Source organism: Dromaius novaehollandiae, chromosome 1 (assembly GCF_036370855.1).
Source record: "Dromaius novaehollandiae isolate bDroNov1 chromosome 1, bDroNov1.hap1, whole genome shotgun sequence".
In the NCBI taxonomy this organism is placed as follows: Eukaryota; Metazoa; Chordata; class Aves; order Casuariiformes; family Dromaiidae; genus Dromaius; species Dromaius novaehollandiae.
This window is the reverse complement of record NC_088098.1, coordinates 75,782,285-75,802,756: the sequence shown is the minus strand read 5'-3', so window position 1 is coordinate 75,802,756 and position 20,472 is coordinate 75,782,285. Positions and strand designations below refer to the sequence as shown.

Below are 20,472 nucleotides of genomic sequence, written 5' to 3'. Positions count from 1 at the left end.
TAGGGATTGTTTCATGTTCAGAAAAGAGCGAAGAAAATGTGTCAGTTTTATTTTCTCTTGTCATAGACAGTGAAGAATAAAGGGTGCATATAATGCTTTTCTTACACAAAACATCTCCTAAACATTCATAATTTATCTCCATGTTCTAATGCAGATTGTATCTGTGCAGATGACACAAAAATGAAATATTAATGACTTCCGTTTTCCAAAAAATATGTACTCATTTTAGGATGTTGGACATTGGACCTGATTTTTTGGAAGGGCTGAACTCTCACAGTTCAGCTGACATCACCTGGACTTGCTTAACACCCTCGAAGAAAACATCAGACACTAAAAATGAGCACCTGTCTTTGATTTGATAATGTCCAACCCTTTAAAATTGCATCTTTTCCACTCAAGCCCAGGAAAATTAAAATTGCAACTGGGCAGAATCACTAATTCAGACATGCTTCAGGATCACAGTCATCTGATGTATTTAGCTAGATATTCAGCCATTCCACAAACAATTAATTGAGAAATGTTTTAAAGCAATTTTTTGCTGCAAAAAACCTTAACTACACAGAGGATATTAGATAACCTATATGACCTTTAAACCAGTCAAATTTCGCTTTTTTGACATATGTGATTAATACAGCATCACACACAACTTACGTGATACTACAGAGAAGAAGTTTTATCTATTCCAGTTAATATAAGCTAGGAAAAAGAACATTAACCAGGGTCACAAGGGACTGTTAGAATAGCGCTAGTCTGATGTCCTATTAAAAAACACCATCCCTGATCTCAACCCACAGATTTCCTTTTAGGAAAAATGAATTTTCACAGTGAAAAGGATTTAAGTTTTTTGAAACTGTTTTCCTTTTTAAAAGACAAGCAATAAACCAGTCTATGCAAGTTCTATCTTAATTAAGCACCAAGAGGGAATGTTAGACAGAATGTGTCCTAACCCTCAAAACACAACTAAAACTCATTTTACAGAAAGGCAGCTGCAGTAATAATTCTAGTTGGTAGAAAAATGTCTTCTGCCCTTTGCTCCGTAACACTTTCATTTTAAATTTTAGCTCCTTAGTGACACCAAGCAACTGACAAGTAAGAGTGAGGAAATTAGTAGTCTGGAACCCAGGATTAGACCAAGGGGGTGGATAACCCAGCATTAGATGGATTTAGCATCAAATTCTAAGATCTGTATTTACATCAGTGCACACTTACAGTTACCACCAGCGCAAACAGGATAAAGTTACTGAAGTGCTAATAAAGAATAGGCTTTGAGTTGCAGCAGTCAAGCAGACTCCATCCTTTACAAGCTGTTCCACTTGTAACAAGTACTCCAGACCCACGATATTCTAAATTGTGGGGAACATTACGTGAAAAGCTAGCACTAAATCACCAACCTATGTGGTATGTTTGTTTTAAAATACCGTTACAACCTGAAAATTCACTTCCAGTTCAGAACAATCTTCTAAGGCCTGGACTGAATTTTGCCTCAAGCCAGTGGGCTTGGTTCACCCTGACAGTCCTCTGATTTCTTTTAGGAATCTGAATTGTGCACTATGTGTTTCATGCATCTAATTCTTTGGGACCTCAATGAATTTACTAGGAATAACACTGTTAACTGAGAGCCCTTTTTCCTTTTAGTTACTGCTTTCCTTTGGTCACCAGCCGACCATCTCTATGCACAGTAACAGCTTTGTTACTATGTAACCACTCTTTGATAGTGTCTCAAATTATGTTATGATTAAAAAAAGATACACATGATTATTTTATCTCTGTTCTAATTAGCTATTTTCCTTTCAAGTACTCCATGCTGTGAATACAACAAAGAAAAAGACACCAAAAAGAATGCTTATGTGTACACTGCACAAATTAATGAGATTACCAAGCTCTTTGGCCATCCAACATGGCGCTTTGACTAAGCTTGATCAGGGTTACATAAAACAAGATTTAAAAAAGTGATGGCACATGACTGAAAACTGCTGTTTACCGCAAGGGCCCAATTTCACTGCCTGCACTGACCTGCAATAACACTGGAATGCCAGGTCATGTCCATGGGACCAGTGAGACCAGGTGTGCTGCGCAGTGGTGGCCCACGTGACCATCACCTCTAAGGGTGGCTCCAGCGTGAGCATGAGGGAGGCTGAGTGCCAGGGGGGAGCTCTTTGCGATGTGTGCACAAGGGAGTTGAAGACACACATGGCGTTCAGCGCTCCAGGGCAACTTACGCCATGATACTGATATGGCTCGTTTGCACCATGAGCGCTCTTCATGAGCTAATGGCAAGGAGCTCGGATGCCCAGACGCATGGCACTGCCTCTTTTCAACCCCCTTTGCGTAACCTTTCGTTTTCTCAGGTGACCGGGGCTCTCCATAGATTTACTCCAGTGTAGTCTTTTTAATTGAGACTGAAGCTTTTACTAGTTAAACATTCATTAATGGGACTTAAACCATGGCTTCAGGTGGTAGAGAGTAAGCAGATCTCTGCCAGTGTTCAATGATGTGTTAGATTCTGTGTGTCCATTATTCATGATGCCATTGCTAAAGGCTCTAATTTTACATAAACGAAAGTCACAAGAGAACTGTTAAGAGGAACAACTACGAAGAGTACAGAAAAAGAGTGCTATATCAGTTGGTATTAAAGACAGTTTAGTATTACATTTTCTGATTTAGGAACCTCTTGGAGTGGAAAATATGAAACATACATTTTCTCTGAAATGACATGTTGAAACCTAAAATCTTGAACATGGTCTTTAAAATCAATTTCTTCATGTCTTCTGCACAATTCCATTCCTATTCCCCAAATATGGAAAATGCAGAACCTCTTATCTCCAAATTAATGTACCATAAACTTCCTTTTATCTCTTTTTTAAAACTACTAAAATCTCATTCCAGATTTCATGTAAGCTACTGTTCTGCATCTGCTCTGGGATACTGGAACATTTCAGAATTTACAGTCTGTAGGGCAAGGAGCATTTTTTATCTTCTATGAAGTTAGAAACATGCACACTAATAATAGTATCAACACAGCAATTCAGCAAGCAGACTTCGGGCAAATGAAATAATCAATCCCCCCTCCCTCTATCAACATTAAGCAGTCACGTAAAAATACTTACTTTTTTATCTCACAGCATTCCTAGCAAATATACTGGACAGTATTTCAACATTTTCCTGTTGGAGAAATGACTGAAATAAGCTTCAGGCACAGAATCCATGACAAGTAAATTAAGATATACTTCTTAAGATATATCTTAGCTGTGAAAGTAGGTCACACATTTAAGGCATCTTCAGACTGTGTTTTGTGGTGTAAATACTCTAAAAACACTCCTGTATTTATAGAGTATTTTAATTATTTATCAAATTTCAGTCTCTAAGAATACTAAAAAATTGGTATTTCTCTCTAAGAGTCTTCATAGGGTATTAAGTGTGGGCACTTCTTTCTAACCTTTTATAACCGTATGTAGCATATACCCAATGCTTTTGGAAATTGCATGTCTGAAGCACACCACAGAAAAGTTGATACAGTAGAAGTTGATGTTCAAGGATCACACACTGTAAATGCAAGGATTCTGACCAAACAGTATCATTAACTTCAAATGCTTTCTTCTGGAAATTAGTTTGGGACTCTTGGAACTTCCTCAAGAGTGGGTTTGCGTATTTGTTCACCTGATTATGAACAAGCTATTCAGTGAGCAAAGTTAAAGACAAAAAAAAGAAAAAGGGGGGGAGGGAGGGAGAGAGAGGGAGAGAGGAAGGAAAGAAGGAAGGAAAGAAGGAAGGAAAGAAGGAAGAAGAAAGAAAGCGAGTCTATGTCTTGGTAATGTGAATTGAGTTTCTAGGCCAGAACATATATCAAGACAATCTAAAAAAAACAAGGAAATTCAAATTGACACTTCTATCAATATATCCACTAGGTGTCACAAAATAATCGTACAAGCAGATGAGAAGCAATTATACGTAAAATGCGTCACTGTTCTACATCAATGAAACGCTGCTTTGAAATGAAATCTGTTACAAGAGCAGATGCAGGAAAATGTCATGAGTCTCATGAATATACATACTGTCAGGAGTGTATGGGAACCTGAGCCATGATACACAAAAGCTGTTGCTAACCACGGTGTATGCCATGTAATGGTTACACACGTAAGCATATAAATGCTCCATTAAAAAAAAAATCTTCCTAAATCATGAAAGTAGTATTACAAGTTCTCAGGATCGTAAGTCTTGTGTTACTTGTTTTTAATGCCCCTGCTACTGGACTGATGATATTATGTCAGATTCTCAAAAAATATGTGAAATTCTATCATGACTATAGGGAAAACACTGCAAAGAAAACAAGCTCTGAAAGATAAAGTATATGAGGGAAAGAAACGAAACATGTATTATTAATATTACTATTGGAAATAACGTAATGATAAACACTCCTTAGATCCAGACTGCTCTTATATGCATGGGTATTATAGAGGCTAGATTAGAAGAATTACCAAATTGTTTGGTAGCCATTATTCAGGAGAAATTAACCTCTACTTTGGACATATTTTTGTTTTTAAATATTCCTGGACCATTTTAAATACATAATCACACGTGCACCTGCACTTATGCAAAACTTACTGACTGCCCTAAAGGTCCAAGCCCTGACTGTTGAAACAGGCACTTTGGTTTCCAAAATGGTTCTTTAATAACAGTAACTTTTCTTAAGAGCTGCATAAAATTTTTATGGGCCAAGTAGACTCCAGTGTGAATTTATCACTATGTGTACTCACAGATAATTCCCCCATTTAGAAATATTGTAGTCAATACTACATGCAAATTGATAGAATAGGCAGGTTAGCTAAAAGGAGGAAACATATCCTTAAAGTTTTCTGTGGTACAAACATGACAATAATAGGGCTATATACACACTGCGGTCAAGCATCAGTTTAAAAGGCCAACCTAAGCAATGTTAAAAACTTTCAGGCCTCTTCAGAAATACTGTGAATGAACATATGCTCCAATACTACTGTATACATCTATATTACCTTTTATATGTTTTGTCACAGTCGGCTGTAAAAAGCAAGCATTTTCAGAGTGTAATTATGCTCATATTACAGGGTTTGGGCTTTTTACATAGCATTTCTCTGTAAGGCATACTTTGTAAATAGCAGAGCTGACCAACAGTTTTCAAAGCTTTGAAATATTTTGTAATTTGGAGATCATGGGAAGGACATTTCAAATTTCCCTTCTGTTTTTGAGGAGCTCATTTTAATATTTGGGGTTACAGGAACACAGGTACAAAGCTGCGACAGAAATACTGGGGTTTTTTTTGCAACTTGCTTCCATCACTAGCATAACTTTATCTGTGCATGTTAAAGCAATTATGTGGTCCTGAAACATGCTTTCAGAAAAACTAAGAATTATTCTGAAGTTCTCCCTACATTAATACTATTTGACTTTAAAAAGATGATCTCCATTTAATTTGATAGAATTTGGAGCCTCATGAAGTCAATAGGAATTTTGCTATTTGACTTCAATGAGACCATGATTTCACTCCAGGCAAAGCCACGTAAAAGAAATTCTGAGGTAACTATTCATTACATAAACTTCCGGCTCTCTTAGTGACCGAAGCTGAACTGATCAGATGAACAGTATTTTTATTTCCACTCTGATTTTCAACAGGTTGTTCCTTTCTGATCTTCCAGTAGTCCAAATAGTCTTGTTTTAGTAGTCCAAGCAGTGCAGTAAAAGTAGTTCTCCAGTAAAAAGTCCGACTAGTCCAGTAATAGTTTAGTAGTCTAGTAGTCCAAGCCTTGTTTTAGTCCTACTTCTTAAAAAATCAAAGAATCACAAAATGATTTCAGTTGGAAGGAACCTCCTCAGGCATCTAGTCCAACCCCTTGCTCAAAGCAGGTCTAATTAGATCTGGTTGCTCAGGGCTGTATCCAGTCAAGTTCTGCACATCTTCAAGCATGGAGATCCCAAAACCTCTCTGGGCATCTGCCCCAGTGTTTTATCACCCTTCCAATAAAATATGTTTTCCTTACTTATATTTTTCCTTACATCATATTACTCTTCTCTGTATCCTGTGAACAGATAGTGGCAGACAGCAATAAGGTCACCCCTTCACCTACTCCTCTCCACCTCCCAGCCTCTCCTCATACACCACTGCTCCAGCCCCATGGCCAGCCTGGTGGCCCTCCACTGTGCTTGTGTTAGTATGTCGGCATTTTTCTTACACTGGGGATCCCAGGACTGGACACAGTACTCCAAATGCAGTCTCACAAGTGTCAAATAGAGGGGAAGGACTGCTTCTCTAGACCTTCCGGGTGTAGTCTTGCTAATACAATCTAGGATGCGGTTGGCCTTCTTTGTCACAAGCACACATTGCTGGCTTATGTTCAGCTTGCTGTTCACCAGGTCCTTTTCTACAGAGCTGCTTCCTAGACAGTTGGTCCCCAGCCCATATTGTTATCATCTCACCGATGGCAGTATATACACCATTTTTCAAATTATCAATGTTAATTTTTTTTTTATTTGAAAGCTCATCTGTTCTAGGCCTCAACTGGGCCTTGAAGTGCCAAGAGTAATACAGCATCCAGAATTTGACTACATATAGCAAATATGCTTCCCATTACCTTAGCTCTTAATGCCATAAATCTAAAATCCTTGATACCAAGATAGTAATTCTCAACAGCAGCATACCAGAAACTTGCTTTTGTGTAGGACAGGCTCGTAAATATACGTGGTTCAGAGGTCCTGCCTTTGTGCATCAGTATTTCATGTATAATGAAATAATTTTAAATTACATTAAGAACTATAATCATAGTTTACTCTCATTTACTTTTTTGTATCTTGTGTCACTAGAAATAAGCTTGAAGAAAGACATCCAGCCCCAAATGCGCTATTCTTAGAAAGTTTAGACTTAGATGAGAACATTTATGCTCATAACTACACTAAACTCAATATGAATAACTGACTCAACTTGGTTTCTGCTCATTAATGAGCAGTTGGAAGGAACTAGTTAATCATTGTTTGCCATCTGCTTTAGAAAATCAACACTGTACAGAACCTTTTTTGCAGCCAGTGTGAAACCACAATGCACAAAGAGTGATAAAGGAAAATCCTGTTTTCAACTATGTTTTTTTCAGTGCATACTAAAATGGTAAATATTTTGTGGTTAACCCCCTCTCAGTCTCTCACAGCACTTTCCTCTGGACAGTGGTCTCTGTGGTACATACCACATCATTTAACAGTCCCTATAAAGGTACAGCAATAGTGCTGTGGAGAAGCCATTAGTGGTCTGCTTAATAACAACTTACTCATGGAAAACCAACCTACAAACCACAAGGTCACCTTTCAGAAGGAGGTCACAAGTCTGCAGACCGCATAAAGATGCCACCTGTGGACTTTGCTGTAATTTACATAGAACACAAAACTAGTGAAATATTTGCAACATCAATAGTTTCAGCTTCCTTTTCCATCTTTTTTTACATATAAGTAGTAGTGTAAGCTGCTCTTGGGCACTTTCCATTGGACTTCTTGGCCAAAAATGGAGGCAGCCCCTTTCAGATATTTGCAGTTCTCTCAGGAAGGCTCTAAATGTCTCTAAGCCTCTTCAGGCAATTTTATCAAAACCAACTCTAACTTCTTCTAAACATACAAGCAAGGACTGAAAAAGCCATACTGACTTAAAAAAAAACAAAAAAACAAAAAAACACCACAACCCTAAAAGAATTTGTCTCCTCACATAGAAAGAGAGAATGAAAGACAGAAATTGGTGACTATCCATGCTACCTTCTGGCTCATCTTACCCATCTGGCAGAACCAACAAGGTCTGTGCCGTAATTAGGGAAGGGAAGTAAGCTCCCATTTTCAGATTGGTTTTGGAATCCAAAATCTTCTACAAAAGTATATTTCCTTCAAAAGCGAAAAAAAATGTATCTGAGATGATGTAGAAAATATTCCACTTAACATAGAAAGATTGCTGGGAAAAGGCATTGTATAAATTGAAGTTTTACTAAAACACACATTGCTTTGCTAACAAGTGGCAAAAGTATCAGAAGAAATGCTGAGCATCCGAAAATCAATACTGCTAGGCTCATTCTCCTATCAAAGACCTAGCACTGGAGGCCATAATCCAGCTTATTAAAGTCTTTCTTCAAGATTGACTAAAGTTCATTTGAGTAACAGCAGCAGGGAACCCTGGCTCCAATGATGTTAACATTGAGAGTGCTAAAGACTGCTACCTTCTAGCAAAAGATAAAAGGATGTTCCTCTAGGCCCTCTTCTTGCAAATACACACCTCACAGTGTACCTCAATCATTAGAAAGGCTGTCAGTAAAAAATATTTTTCCTTTTAAAAATCTCATAAAAAGAACACTGGCAAATGTTCTTCTGATTTCCTCTCACTCAAGCCATAAACTTTAATCATTCTCCTTTGCAGATCTCCTGGGATATGTAACAACTGGGGAGATCTGCTCCTGCAGATTTTTGAGACCTGGCAATGGTTTGTAATTTGAGATAACTGGTACCAACAGAGATCTTAAAAGGAGAACACCAGGTAAGCCTTTGGAGATATTAGGGTTCAGGACCCAGTCCAATTGACACTAAGAGACTTTCTGAGAGTACAGTTGGGAGTCCTCCTCTAGCAAAACTTCTAGCAGGAGAAAGAAAGATCTAATGAAAGCAGTTCACTGAAGTGCTGCATGGTCTTCCAAAAACACAGCGAAAGAAGTCAAGAGAAGAGGGAAGAGAGTAAGGTAATAGCATGGTCTTTTGGCTATTCAGAGACTTGAGAGAGCTAGGTACATTTCACAACCGTACCACAGATTTCCTTCATGATCTTGGGCAAATATCTGGATCAGGAAAATAAATTCAGTTCTCCTGGCTTCTCTAGACACTAAAATAGTTAGTCAGATTTTTAAAGGGAAACTATGACCTGGCTTTTGGTCTCTCTGAAAACCTTACAAGATGAGCTGATTCAAGCTGAACACCTTTAAATATCTGGCCTCAACTGTTGAGGCTACACATCTGAAAATATTCATACCTGTGCTTCGCTTCCACACTTGTAAAATATTACATCCCTACCTTTAAAAGGTGAGGAGAACAAATTTAAAAAATCCATGAAGCAACTTTGAGAATCTTCACTGATAAAAGCATACATGACATAGACTAACAGAGGGAATCTGTTTCTTGGGGATCATTATCCTACTTCTGGCTTTGACAAGGAGGGAACTGTAATTCTATAAACCCCCAAACCACCGATGTCTGTAGGGTAGCTTGCTCTAAACTGCAGAAAGTCTGGCCTTCAGGCCAGTCACAGGAATAAGGAGAGCACTTTTCACTCCTTTCATTAACTGTGGCAAATGCCTCCTCTCACGTGTGTCTGTACTGAGTTCAACTGTTAGCTGTGCAGGTTATATTATACTGTTTCTCATTATAACACAGAGATAAGATCAAGATCTGACCTGCCTTCCTAAACTCAGCAGTGTTCTTTGGCAGTAACAGGATACTTAATCAAGCAAGTCAGATCCTGGTTTTGAGAGATGAAGAGTATGTCTATATGGACATCTTAACCTATCTTCTAACTCTCCAAGTTGTCTTAAAATAACCTACCCACAGAAGTCTCTAGCTTGCTTAAAACTTAACTACAACATTTGAGCATGGATGCTTTAGGAATAATGGTCCAACTCTCAAGACCAAAGTCCTGGTACTCCAGACCATTCCGGAAGCTTTAAAAGTAGCATGCGCTCAGAAAGAACACAGCATTTTTTGAACGTGTTTTTCCAGAACCATTTGGAAACACTTTAATTCACTGCCCATAATGGTGAGACTGGCACAGGCAATGACCTGAAATACCTGCAAAAATAACCTCTTTCAGCCCTCAGCTGGGTCCAGCAGAAGCTACAAGTGAGAGGCTTTGCCAACAAGAATTTCATACCAACTGACTCCACTTTCTGCAGCATTTATTTCTACAAAGTTGTTGGTAAGTTCAGTTAAGATAATTTTAAAAGACCCATCAGGAAGACTTGTCACCGATTTTCTGTGGAGATGGAAGAGTAGAGGGAAAGCAGGTTATTAACATTAGGCTATCACCCTTAAGTTGGGTAGGAATCAGGCACAACAGAACATAAGGTTTGGGCAAATATTTTCAATCTTTAACTATGGCAAGACAGAGCTGTGGAGAGGTGCATTCTTGTAGATATAACCCAAGACAGACCTAAGAAATCTATACTTCGGTATTTTCTTACAGCTAGATCCACATGAAGTCTCAGGTTGAGGATCATATATTTTTAATATATATTTTCCATAAAAAACACCAGCCATTTCTCTAGCATTCAACTCATTAGTCACACTCCCTACCTCACCACATCAACATTTTATTTGAAGTATCAGTGATAGTACTCCATCAAAATTTAATAGCTACGTTCTTTAATTGAAGCGTATTAACTCTTGGTTTCATCTATGCTAAGGTTTATCCCTCTTTTAAAATTCTAATGATATTAAAAATACAATACCTTTCTACAGCATGACTCATAGATGCATAATATTCCTTTCTTCAACTCATGGTAAAGGAAACAGATATAAGCGACGGCAAAAGAATTCTCTACTGCAGTCTATAGCTTTATACTGAAATCTGCTCGAGTGTCAAATGAACAGGGCTTTTTAGCAAAAATGTCAACAGCAGTAATGGTTATATAAGATACAGTAGAAAAATATTTTCCAAAGAAAAATGACAGTTTCTGTCACTTGAGAAGATGATTTTCCCTTAATTTTTGGAATGCAAGCAACCAACATGTGACCTGACATTTACCAGTGGAATCAAAGAGATGTTCAGCAAGGTTATGAAAGGAAAAGCATTAATTGTCCTACACCAGCAGTCCCTCTCTGTACGAGAAAAAGATGTGTGTAGTCTTCCTCTCAATGTTGCACAAAAATATAGAAAGAGAGGTCACAATAACAGATCTCCCTCTTGGCGTTTTGTGCTAAGTTGCTCAATTTACGAAGGCCATCTGGTGCTGTTTATGCTGGTCTTTTTGCATTGTGTTTCAAGTTGTTCTTTACAGAGAAGCATGATTCACAGTTCACATTAACTGTGTGTTTTAAGTTATTTTGCAAGAGACTTTGACCGTTAAACTACACATAAAGAATGCATAGCTGCCAATGTACGTATTCCACACATTACAGAAGGTAGTGAAAAGGATACCAAATGCAGGGATTAAAAAAAAAAGTCTAAATGTGAAAGATGACAGGTCAGCTGAGATGGCTTTCTTTCCTGGCTCTGCTGTATACTTCCTGGATGACTTGAAATGATTACATGAGCCCTTTGGGGCTCAGTTTTATCACTTGTTAAATGGGTAGCATAATTCCCTATCTCAGAGTGATACTGTAAGGCTTAATCATTAATGGATTCAATTCAATGCTGGGCAGATGGTCAATACAAATTTTATGCATCACTGAAGTACCATTTAACCTCAGAACTTAAGTAGCATATAGCCTCGTGCCAGTCTCTTAGCAGCCACTATATAAATATTACACATTCACATTATTGAGAATATTTGAGAGACATGAGTGTGAGTAATGCTGATTTTGCATTCCTCAAGTTACAAATTTTCAGGATGACAAACGTAAAAGGACATATTCTTTTAAAAACAGTGCAAAAGGGGCACCAGCACATCTTGTAATGATGATAAAAGACAAAGAAAAGTAGAAATTGTGCAACTCCTGCACTGAGTGCTGAAGTGCAGTGATTTAAATGAATCCCTGAAATTATTATTTTAAAACCTCTGGAATGATCATTGACACTGTCTGAGATGACTTTATTTTGGTGTTGGGAGGGTTACTTTTACTGGCCTCTGCCAAAAATACAATTCATTAATACAACTGTCATTTTACCTCTAAAAACATATCTATAATTAAACACAATAATGAGTTTAAAGATATAGCTGGATGCTTATTCTGGCAATCAAACTGAAAAAGAAGTTATTTTCAAAGGATCTTTTTCAACATTTCTGATGACTATTTTTCAACTTTTTGCCAGAAGCAATCTACCCTGGAGGCCTTTGCACCAGTACGAAATTAATCTCCAGTGTGATTGCTATGTATACCTTATCATTTCCTCTGCACAGATGACCAGTCTTCAGTTCTTTCATCTTCTGACCTGGTTAGCGAGGGTTCCCCAGTAAGACATTCTATCTGTTTAAAAAAGGAAAGAAGAAAAAATAATAAAATTTGTATGTTATCATTATGAGGGAAAAAAATGAGGAACACACATACAGACATTAAATGCAGGCCTTCCAAAGTCTTTTCTGTATGTGAGGAATGGATTTCAGTACAATGTCAGTATCCCACTTCAAACTTAAAGCCTTAATCGAGGGTAAGTGGGGCGTGAATGGCACTTTGTAGAGGGATGACTTTACCCTCAAGGAAGCACTGTGACTTAAGATTTCGGAGACAATTCTATTTAGCTGCCACAAACCTTGAAAGCTTCAAGTAAAAAAAAAGTCTCTACTTTCGCAGCCAAGTGATTTTAAAGAAAAGCAACCAGACAAAAATACTTCAACCTCTAATTCTAACTATTAGCCTGAATAACTTGTTTTCAGTCCTTTAAAATTACTGTACCTATTGGTAGTAGAAAGATTAACTCGGATTAATCAACCAAGCATGGACATCAATGCATCAAGCATAAATTATTCATGACTCGTAGTCTACAACAGCTTAGTCTCGGTCACTAGTGATATTAATATTTTTGATAATACATTTGTGTCTATAATTCCTTTCAAACGCTTTGCAATTGTAGTTACATATATAAACTACTAATTACATATAAAAATACACAAAACATGGTGAAATAAGAATTTTCGTATTGTGATAGCAATAAAACTAGCTATTAGGAATGTGAAGCGACGCTCTAGGTAAATTATTGTGGGTCATCCTGAAGTAGTGATCCTATGACTGCTCTCTCTCTATATTCATCAGATTGCATTCTAAACCTATTCACTTCTTACTGCTTCCAGTTCTCTTCAGCTAATTCTGCTGCTTTCTTGACAAAAGGTTACTTATCTCCACAGTGTTCTTAAAAATTTCTGTGTTCACAACATACAATCTCCCCGGAATATTGACTTCCTCCAGTGAGAGACACCTGCCATTCGGACACTTCTCTACCTGTTGACTGACACAGTACATCAGTGCTTCATGACTCCTATTGAGTGCTATCCTCATAACGTCACGGTAGAGAAAATATCTTCATTTATAGAATGGGAACGTAAAGACACGGAGAGGGGATGCATATCACCCAACTCCAGGCACTTAACTCTAAAGTTAGGACGACAGGATTGTAATATATAGCGTTACAGAGAGGATCCTTCAGAGAGAAATCTGTAGTACATACTTAATGCAGATAGCCTGAATCAGCCCCTTTGAAGCTTCTCTATTTTTCTGTCTCTCCATATGGGCATCTTTGGAATAACAATTTCCTATAAAGGTACCTAAATTATGCCTAAACTTTAGTGAATACTCTCCTCACAGCAAGGCTAAGAGCCAAGTCCTATAAAGATTTAGGCAACCTACAAACTAGGATTGCGTTTTCTTGCTGTCAGACACCTAGCCTTGGAATGAATGCTGGCGAGCCATCAGAGCTCCCCATACCATCCGCAGGGAGAGCTAGGGACTTCAGACTGGCATCCCTGTTTCTGGATTTCAGATATGATTTCATACCAGTGACTACTCACTCATTCCAGTCCTCTCTTTCTGTGAAGGAATCAACCATGTTAACATTACGTTATTTAGAAGCCTTGTTTTCCCTTTTTGCACTGTTTCAAACTCATTTTCAGTGTTTTTTCTCACTTGTTTCAACACTGCTTTTTCACGCCACAGTTTACCTTTGTAGCTCTCCCACTTTTTTCCTTTGATAGGACTTTTCTCTTTCATTGCTGCCTCCATAGTCCACCCACGTACTAGAACAGCCTGGTTTATTTTTCTCAAAGCTACCATCTTAGCAATGTTTTATTTTGCTTCAGTGGTCAGAAACCAGCTCCTCCTCTTCTACTCCTTAGGTGACATAACGCTTGCTCTCTATTTAACTTGCTCTGGAATGTGCTAGTACATCTGTGTACCATTCCAAACAGCTGAAAGAATTTATTTTAAATTGTCAGTCAGTTTATTAAAAAGGGAAGAAAAATGCATGTGTATATTTTTCCTTAAAACAGAGTACAGGTACTGTACAGAATGTACATGAAAATATTCTTCAGCTTCACTCAGACATGTGGCCAATGGGAACCCACAGGCAGAAAAAGTCCAGACACAAGATGGGACAGAAATACTGCAGATAAAGAAACTCTTCAAACCCGACTGCCTTAGATCTGTATAAAGAATATGCGTTGGTATGGTGCCATATTAAGATTTTATAGCCATGGTTTTCAGACTGCTCCATTATTAAAGTAGGTTACAAACCTGCAGATGTTTAGACATGAAGAAGTTTTCTCAGCCATGTTAGTATTTTCAGGGCTGGATCTTAAATTCTTTCTCCAGAGAGTACATAAGAAAATCCTTATTCTTAGATTCACAGTAGAAGAGCAGAATTTGCCAGATATTTTTTTGTATAAGCATCACAACATACACAACAAGAAACACTGTATTAAACTTGTGTCCTGGTTCAGAAAACCGCTATGCCCACACTAAACTTGAAGGATATACATACAGGCATGGGATTCTAATTAAACGTGTTTATGCACTGTTCTGAATTGGGATCTTGCTTAATATCAAAATGCTTTGTTCCCTGATCAATAAACGTTACCTTCTTTAGCAAGAACTGTATTAGCGCTGTGAGGAAAACCAAAGAGAGCAGCCAAACAGCAGACATATGTTAACTACAGTATTTGAAACACTAAAGTGATACAGCCTGAGAGCCAGAGAACCCACAAAAATGCCTGTCTAGAACAGAGAGCTGTCCACTGCATTTAATATCCGCACACTGAGATAGTTAAGTGAGTCTACAGTTAGTTTTAGCCAAAGCCCAAGAGCTGGTGGCTCTTCACTAATTCAAAGCACCAAAAAAGGGTGCTAAAGATAACCTCAAGGATTAATGGCTCACAGTAGAAACCAGTGCAACTGTTTTAATTTAAGCTGCATAAATAATTTTGAAGGCTAAAGGTGTAAGCCACCAAAATGTGAAAGAAATCCTTTTACCATGGCACGTTTCAGTACAGTGAGCTTCTGGCTTCCTTGCTGTGCTGTGTTTTTATGAGTGTGATGTAGAGAACAGGTGTTTCGTCCTTCTAGTTGATTTAAAAAAAACTTACAAAACTGACCAAAGCTACTGCTATTGCTTTTCAGCCCCTTGAAGAGTAACATGCAAGTATTTTTGAGGACCTGCCGCCAAAAGCAGAAAGTTTCAATTTACATTACTTCTTAGCTGGCTTTCAGAAGCTGAAAGTCCATTCTCCCACTTTTACATGAATTATGTCCTCCACACAGCAGCCATAGTTTCGAGTGAGCCGTAAGCGGAGTACTGTGCTAATTTTCACAACTTTCACATATCCTCCTTGCCCCCCCACACCTGTCAGACCGCTGACTTTTCTTTCTTGAGTTTTATCTTTTTTCCTCTCCAAAGTTTCTTGTGTATGCCACCTGATGTGCCATTAAATCTGTGATGATGTACTGAAAATATGTGCTTTCCTTTACTGGAAAATCCCGAGATGTGAAACTAGCAGTAAATTCCTACAAAGAAGTAAAAGCACTTGCTCTGAGTAGTTCTCTGTAGTGAAAGGTTTCCTTTTGGATGTATACTCACAGTGCTCACATAGCTTATAGCAACCAGGTTTAAAGACTAATAAATCACATGAAAATTTCAGAGAGTCACATCCTTGTAGATTCTCTTCCCATAGGAAAAGTCTTGTTCCAAATAAGTATGGCTAAGGATATTTAAAAAATCCCTGTGCTTACCCAACTATGAGCACAGATGTAAAGGAATCAAAATGCTCATTCCTGTTTCACATGGCCTAATGTATTTTCTATTAAAAAACCTAAACACAACTGGAAGTACAGGTCTGCAGTACCAAATACTGAGATACTGCCTTCACCATCATGACCAGACTGGAGTTTTACTCCTTTAAAATGGTTAATACTTGCTATCTTAAAATAGGAGTCTGATTCCACAAAAGACCTATTTGAGCTCCCTGAAGAGTCTGATAACCTCAGTGTTAGGTTTCAGGGTCTGATACTCTGATTTTTTAACTCTCTAGAACATTATTCAGCTTTTAAGAAAGGCAGAGAATATCTACTAAATATAATCTTGGAAAACTGTAACTCATTTCTCATTCATCTGTTCAAGATAATCTCAGTGAAAATAACAGAACATCTGAAAGATAGCAAATGGCATTCATGGTCAAATGCATTCCCACGACTGACACTTTGGAGGTGAACCCCACTAAAATGCAGGGGACAGTGCTGAAGTAGGTTCTCTGTGAAGTGACAGGCTTCCTGGGGCACCACTAATCCCATTTTAGGAAAGTGCTGTCTATAAATGGTTTTTGGAGTAAGCTCTTTCATATTTGCTGAAAATGGATTAGTAAGAACCTGGGCAGGAACGGAAGCCATATGATAGAAAAGAAAACAAATGAATTGCCTTAAAAAAACCTGAGGACATTTTCTTAGTCTGGCTGAAAGGACTCTCAGGCAGTATCCTCCAGAGGACCTTGCACGTGACTTACATGAAACCAAAAGATTTCACCTCTGCCTGACACTGCTTTGTACCTTCACTGTTGTTGATCTCACAAAATTGGGCCCAACCTACCTAAAGGACAAAGCCAACTTCTCCCCATGGCCCAGCAGTGATTCTTACACTAGACACAATTTGTTTTAATTTGATCATGCTTTCTGCCTGTCTTAGCTCTATGAACAAAATATGAATAGCAACTCTTGAAATAATCATGAAAGGGGGGGTCCTCAATGAAGAGTATGGTTAAGATGCAACATTCTGCTCATTTATGGTTTGTTGTATTACTGTTACTTAAGAAAAAAAAAACAGATAGTTAACAACAATCTCATAGGCAAGATGACTCAGTGCATGCCAGACAGTTCAGAGGGGAATTTTCTTACTGCCTATTCTTCTTTTTCAAACAAAATTGCTTCCCAGAAAAAAGTTTATTCCATTCACACACAGTTGCATATTGAAGTATTAGTACAAAGAAAACAAAGAGTCCAAAAACAGGGAGGATGTAACCACAGAACAAAAGAGTATCGACCAGTTCTCCATTTAGAGGTTATCCTAAGGAGGAGGACATTCAAAAAACTAAATCCGTTCCAACTGAAGTCAGTAACTTTCATCAGAGCAATGAGAAGCCTGTGCTCGACGCATCTGAAAATCTTGCTCAGTAAGTACAATCTCAAAAAAAGAGAAGGAGAAAATGGAAGACAATTCAAAAAAGTGATGGAAGAGATGAGTCTGTTTTAAAACTATTCACATATGAAAGGCTCCAATTTTAGTTTTTGTACCAAGTCAATTTTACGAATAATAATAGAGCATTTTCTGCCTCAGGATCACAAACATTTTAGAACTATCTGTCTCTGAGCAAGTACAGGAGGAATACTAAATAGTTCACATTTGCAAGGAGTTATCATAAGTATGTCCTGTTGTAAGGACTGTATAACCAAGGTGTTTGAGACACTTTTTTTTTTTTTAAATAACAAACACTGAAAGACTTGAATCTGCAAAGATTTATTGATGTGTTTAGGTTCATTTACAATGAGCAGAACAGGGTATTCAGAGTGTATACAGTTTTTGCAGGGCAAAAGTGGAGTACCCTCAAAATGTCAGGCAATTAGAAATCCTCACAAAGTGTCAGCTGAAAGTAAGACTAATGAATCATGAGATCCACAAATGGCAAGAAATATTAATACAGCAAGCCCATCTTTGTGAGTAATTAGCTGAAGTTAGCAGAAGCCACAGGGTCCTATCTGCAGGTCCATATGAAAGACATCCTAAGTGTGGTGACTATGGCTATTTCCCACACCCTTAAGCTCCACGGCTTGACCAAAAGTGCGTGAACCTTCTAAAAATACTTTACACAAAATGCACATTTTTTGTGATGTGTCACCACTTCAGCCAACTATAGAAAATTGTTTCTACAGTCAGAGTCCTCAAAATACCTGGCAACAGTGAAGGAATGGGGCTTATTCTGAAGTAGCGTGGAAGCAACCAAAGCAAATCAAAACAATTATGTAAAGAACCAGGTTACTAGAGATAATTAAGTTAGTTATTGTATCTGAGCAATCGTGTATTTACTGTCATTGAAAATGAATGCTCACACAATGAGATCATTTGCAAATGGCTGGAATATGTGGACTTAACTCCAGACTTGTCTAATGTTTGACAAGATGCACTGTGCAGGCCTGGAGGGGTGGGGGGGCTAACATAATGATAAAATATGTTATTGTGAATCCAGTCACACCAACTGCAGGTTTTAGCATAGGAAGAATGCTCTGGCCTACTGTAACTACAGATCAGGGTGATTTTCCACAAGCAGAGCAACTAACTTGAATAGCCACAACACTTCTGCCTATTTATTTCACACACAATACAAGTAGGATTACTTGTATTTTTTCCTAACTATGAGCTACTAACTACTGCTGGAAACAGGACAGTCAGCCAGACAGTAATTTGGTCTAACCCAGACTGCTAATTCTGAAGTTCTTACGATTTTGAATTGGGGAGACTGTTTCTCAAAGTTTTATTTAATATACATGCATATCAAAATTGCCAGGAACTCCTCTGGCAGTAGTAAGTTGCCATCGAATGCTGCAGCATTAGAAGAGCGAGAAGATCACAGCTGCACATGGAGAAGTGCTAAAGCTGAAGTATAGCTAATTCAGTTCTTTCAGTGCCTCTCTCTGATTCACTGCAGAACGTGTCACAGCAGAAATGCTGGCTATTGTTAGTCATCAACATCTAGTGCTAGCATTCATACCTCACTGTACATTTCCATGGAAAAGGCTTTGGAAACAAAAATAGGACACAGACATTAACAAGCATGTGTTGTGAAAACAATTTTGAAAACTGTGAACATATTAGCAGATGTGCCTGCTTACAGAAATTCAGCTCCACACATGAGGCAACAGGACCCATGCAACTACTAGATAGGTGTCCCCTGTGATCACACGTGATGCCAAGAGCACCTTGCAGGGTTTTGGGTGACGCCGCAGAACAGCACTTGTTCACAGCATCTTTGGACCTGCTTCCCCTAGCTGGTGGGAACAATGTACTGTCCTTGAGAGCTGTGTTAAGCAAACTTACTACTCCTTTATATCATATACAGCAAAGGTCTGTCAGAAGTACTGACACAAATCATTCCTAGCACATCAGCCAGGAAAAACAAGCTCGATAACCTGAAAAACATGGCTCGGTGCATTTGTTAAGGTTTTGTTCAAGTGCTGAATCAGCTGCTGTACTTGATACTGCTTTCGATCCTTTTTTGTCTTTAGCAAAGAAAATATGTAAACTTTTTGAGTTAAACACAGATTCTGGAATGTGCTGAATAAATATTTCATAAAAGGGGAAAAGTTTGGCTTAAAGGAACTTTGCTGTCAAATGATTTATTAGAACTCATAACCAAATCAGGTAAGAGCCCTAAGGAGGTGCTGTATCTTTCAAAGAATTTAAATCTAAGAAGAGTGAAACTCCATACAAAACAGCAAGGCTGGGGTTTTGGGGGGAAGGTAGGGGAAAGAGCTTTGCCAATCAAATGAAGAAGATCTCCCACACATATGTCAACACAGTTTCCTGCATCAGTACCTGTTAAAGGAGCAGGCACATTAAGGAAATGCATACTGAATGAGGCTATGCATTTATGAGGTTACTTGTGTATCACAAAGTCTGGATTAGTCAATGAACCTTTCCAACCACCTAGCTTGAAAATTAGTGGTTGGCAAAGCCTGCTGACATCTGCCACAACTTTATTTAGCCTTCTGCATTCCCTGGAGGTACTGCATACGAGCTACTCTGCGGTACCGCACTAGAGCAACTGCAGACAGAAGGGAATGTAGACAGCCATGCAAAGTGTTTAAAATAGGAAACACAGGCTCTGTGCTGGGGGCTAGCATAACAGGTGTATATATACTGGGAGCTTATATTAACGAGGCTTCTGTTACACATGGACAAGGCTGCCGGCAGCCTTTTCAGAAGTAGAAGGGTATTTTGGTTAAAGTCAGACAGAGTAACCTCATAGTAACCTCTAGTCTGGCTCACAGCCACCAGGGAGGATTCTGAAGGACTGTCCCTTGGTGCTGCATTGATTAGATTTCTTACCATAATACATCCAGTGTTTTTGCTCAGTAAACCTTACTGACAATTGAATCAAGAATAAAGAGTGAGAGGGGAAATAAAAGCTGATCTCCATGTGAAAATGGGCCATAAAATTAACAAGGTTCTCAACATCAAGTAATTCTGTCTGCTCTATTGTGGCCAGAAAATCAGAGCCTGTAAAATACATAAGCAAGCAAGCAAGGAGG

General features: G+C 38.3%; 1 long non-coding RNA gene across 3 annotated transcripts in view; it reads right to left on the bottom strand.

The window, feature by feature from the left end:
- The window catches only part of LOC112991551 (uncharacterized), a 105,531-nt gene that overhangs the window by 7,551 nt on the left and 77,508 nt on the right, over window positions 1–20,472 (bottom strand). For all 3 annotated transcript variants that reach the window (XR_010390553.1, XR_010390551.1, XR_010390552.1), the window contains 2 exons: window positions 12,075–12,162; window positions 3,108–3,162 (listed from right to left, as the gene is read on the bottom strand). This is a non-coding gene — a long non-coding RNA (uncharacterized LOC112991551). The remainder of the gene's footprint in view (window positions 1–3,107; window positions 3,163–12,074; window positions 12,163–20,472) is intronic.